The sequence below is a fragment of the Phoenix dactylifera genome, chromosome 4 (genome assembly GCF_009389715.1).
Source record: "Phoenix dactylifera cultivar Barhee BC4 chromosome 4, palm_55x_up_171113_PBpolish2nd_filt_p, whole genome shotgun sequence".
In the NCBI taxonomy this organism is placed as follows: Eukaryota; Viridiplantae; Streptophyta; class Magnoliopsida; order Arecales; family Arecaceae; genus Phoenix; species Phoenix dactylifera.
The window spans coordinates 30,854,280-30,858,568 of NC_052395.1; the positions used below are offsets into that span (position 1 = coordinate 30,854,280).

The following is a 4,289-nucleotide window of genomic DNA, read 5'->3' on the forward strand; positions in this document are numbered from 1 at the left end:
TGCTCAGAAAGTATTTAAGTTTATCAAAGTACTATCCCTCACTCCACTGCTAAAGCTGAGTATTGATCAATGGCCTCTACTACTTGTGAATTAGTCTGGCTCAAAACTCTACTCTCTGACTTGGTTATTCACTACCCTCAATCGATGTCTTTCTATTGTGAACACTTCATATTGCTGCCAACCATGTATTTCATGAGCGGACAAAACACATCGAAATAGATTGCTATGTCATTCGGAAAAAATTACAAGTAGGCACAATCCAGACCAGTTTCTTCGAAGCAACAACCAACGTACTGATATTTTTATAAGGCTTTGGTTCGTGATCAATTTTTTTATCTGCTATGCAAGTTGGGTGTTACGGATCTACACACACCAACTTGAGGGAGAGTATTACAGCTTAGAATTATGCACAATCTTACCTATTATAGTATATACGATATTGAATACACAATCTTGGTATGATATCTTAGATTAATCTCCAAAAATCATGGGATCTGATTATCATATTCAAAATTAGTATTTGTATCAAATTATAGGATTTTACTATTGTATTATATTATATCTTATCTCTAGTATCTTTCTCATAATCGTAAAATCTTATTGTTGTATTCTACTACATCTGGAGGCTCAACTTATATATAAAGAATATCAGTGTTATAAACAAAGCAATTCAAATCATACATTCAATGTAGATTTTTTATACTCTTCGCACGCACGTTGGTACTTTCTTTTCTCCCTCTTGTCAATTTTTTGCTGCCGCTGGCATTGCTGCTTGGAGAGCTTGAGCTCTGGGTCTCTCTTTTCTTTTTTTTTGGTAAAAGCGGCATTCATATAGCTCTTGCATGGGGCCAAGTCAAAAGCAATAAAATGATACAAGAGAGAAAAAATCTCAGTGACCCTAGTTCAAAAAAAATTATTAGAGTGCCGAACTATATAGGAGGTGATCTAGTTTTTTTTTTTTTTTGCTAGTACGGGTCGATCATACCCGGCGTGAGCGGATAGACCCAATAAAGTCAAAAAATAGAATACCTCGGAGTGCCAAGGGCAGCTCCCCAACACCATACCATAAGGTACCTCCGGAGTGACAAGCTACAAACGCAGCTACCCAATCCGCAGCACCGTTACCTTCACGGTAAATATACATGGCCTGAAAGGCCCATCCATCCCTCGCCATGGCCCAAATGTCACGGAGCAAGGGATGGTCACACCCGCCACCCCTTGGACCCCCCTGGATCCAACTAATAACGGTGGCTGAATCACCCTCCAAGATGATAGACCTAGCCCGTAAGACGCACCGGGCATAGCAAAGGCCCGCCCAGGCTACACTCAGCTCCGTGCATGGAACCGAAGTATCAAATAACTGACTGCCACCAACAGCCACGATCCTGGCAGACGGATCCCGAATAACAAAATCCGCGCCTCCCCTCATACCACCATCCAGAATAGACCCATCAAAGTTGACCTTAAGGAAACTCGGAGGTGGGGGTTCTCAGGTGAAAAACACCGTACGGCATACTGCCGAGGCAGGGTGGGAACCCTAGATGTCCCGAGCTGTCAAGGTCCCTCCAACAGGAATGGTGTAACACAACTCAGCCGCCCGAGCGCAGGTACTCTCAACCACAAATTGCAGCGATATACGTCGTTCACCAAACAGGCGAGCGTTCCTGGCCAGCCAAATCTGATAGGCAGTACAGCTCGCTCGAATAGCCGCCTGACGAAGCACTGGGGACTCCGATCCCTGACGCATGGCCTATAGGAACAGGTCCCTACATCGCCATACCACCTGTGGGACCCCTGCCAGATGCCAAGTAGCCCTAGCCCATGTGCACCGAAACAGGGCATGGTCCACCATCTCTGTCGCACCACAAGCCCCACACACCAATGGGATCCTCACTCCCCGACCGTCGAGAACAGCACTCGTAGGAAGACGGTCCCCAGACCACCTTCCAGAGGAACAACGCTACCCTCGGGTGGAGCCTCAATCGCCAAATCCAGGCATAATCCGGGCCAGGCTCATAAACCCGCCTGAGGATACGGGAAAGATCGCCCATCCTAACTCGGGACCTGGTCGAGGAACTCCACACATGTACATCAGGTCTGCCACTCTGTGGTAAAGGGAGTGAGCGAACCCGCTCCGCCAAATGCTGCCCGAAGAACCGGGCCAACCGAGTCTCATCCCAGCCAGCCACCCCGGGGATCATGAGGTCACAGACTCGAAGACCCTCCCCAGCCTCGACACTAACCGTAGTCGGCCAAAGCCGCAGAGAAAGGCCGTCGACCCATGGGTCCCTGGCAACATCGATGCTACGCCCGTCGCCTATCAACCATCGGGTGTGACTAGACACTAGCGGCAAGTACCGCGCTATCTCACGCCATAGAAAAGAGCAGCTCCGCCCTCCTTGGGCCCAGCCCTCTGGGCCTACCCCCCCATAGCGGCTAGTCATGATTCGACTCCAAAACCCCTGCGGCTCCAGATTAACTCGGGAGGCATGCCGGGCAAGGAGCAACTCTCGTCTCTCGAGGAGAGATACCACCCCTAAACCACCCTCCCTGAGAGGAAGGCAGATGCTTTTTCACGCCACCAGGTGCACCCCCCGACCCCCTCCATGTGAGCCCCATAGGAAGCCCCGAAAAAGTCGCTCAATTTTCAGTAGAACAGACCTTGCCACCATCGTATTCGCCATAAGATAGACGGGCATAGAGCTCAATACTGATCGAATCAGCGTGATTCTGCCCATCATAAGATTCTAGTCGCCGAATAACCATATTTGGTCGCCGAAACCTTTTCGCGACTAGCATACTCTTCGTCGCCGAACCCTAGTCACTGAAAGGTTTTGGCGACCAATATTGTGTGGTCACCTAAGGTACACCAACAACGACCAACATTTGGTTGCCGAAGAAAATTTTTAGCGACCAAATTTGTTGTCGCTAATTTCAATGCCGACCAAATAGTTGGTCGTGGAATGTTTGTCTTCCGCTACCAAAAAAATGGTCACTGAATGTCTATCTTTTCCCACCAATAGTTTGGTCGCAGAATGTATTGGAATGCATTGGCAACAAACATTTTTTGGTGGCAGAAAGTATTAACCTGTATTTAATTAACAATTCAAATTATAAGCTTAATATTTATTTTTGGGCTCATTCCAAATCCTGTACAACCAACACAGCCTATCCAATATCCATATTGCACAATACATTTGCTCATCCAAATAGAAGTATACATAATGTTGGAGAATTCATAATCATTCATTATAAATATCATCATCTATAAGTCTAAAGTCAAGCATACCTATTAGCCATACATCACAATGTTTCATCCATACCATATGTTAAGGTGATAATCATCACCAAACACATCAAAATGTAAATTAAAAATCCCAAAATATCTGATCTTGCTATTCATCCAAACAACCATTATGTAGACAAAAATATTCTTATACCAAAAACTGGATTCTGCTTGTAGACAACTCCACCATGGTCATCTGAACAAAAGCTATCCATGTACCAAAAACTAGATTTCACATGCTCATAACTCCACCATGTATCTGAGAAAGCAAAAAAGAATACACAATCAATAACCACATGTGAAAAATAATAAACTAAAATTCAAGTATAAGTTCACAATGACATTTCACTTAATTTGGTCAAAATCTCTAAATAACCTACATAATATAAATGAGAATACATACCAACGAGTATTTGTACCACCAGTTGAATACATGGCCCCATCATGATGGATAGATGACTTGTGCATTTGAGTCTTTTCCTTTAAGAACTCTATCACCAAACTTGTAAGATGTGCAATTTGCTTCTGTTCTTCCTCTCACTCTTTCCTTTCCTCCTCACGCTCTCTCCTCTTCTGCTCCAATTGCCTCCGCAGCTCTATCTCACGCTCCATCTTCATCTCCTCCATCTCAGCTTTAAGTTTCTGCAACTCTTCAACATGGCCTTGTGACACACGACTAGGTGTGGAAGAAGATGAAGAGAGCTTCGGCCCAACCCCAAATCCCAGAATGTATCTCTTCTTTTTTCCAAGTGCCTACCTAGACATCTCCTCTGATGTTAATTGCACACCGGATTGGGAAGATTCTTCTTGCAAGCTCAACATCTTTGACTGTCAATGCAAAGGTAACAACAGAATTACATGTATATAACCTTGCAAAAGCAGAAACTTATTTAAATGATTATTGAGATTTTAGATACCTACATGTTTCACGGCGCAAATAGGATCAATCCACTCTTTGTTCTTCTTGGTATGAGTTTTCCTATAGAATTCTGGAAATTCAAGA

General features: G+C 44.6%; 1 long non-coding RNA gene across 1 annotated transcript; it reads right to left on the reverse strand.

The window, feature by feature from the left end:
• Positions 1 to 3,175: 3,175 nt before the first annotated feature.
• Positions 3,176 to 3,873, reverse strand: LOC120110381. Its single transcript, XR_005511308.1, has 2 exons — positions 3,690 to 3,873; positions 3,176 to 3,545 (listed from the first exon to the last, which is right to left on the reverse strand). It is a non-coding gene; the product is annotated as an uncharacterized LOC120110381 (long non-coding RNA).
• Between the last annotated feature and the right edge of the window lie 416 nt (positions 3,874 to 4,289).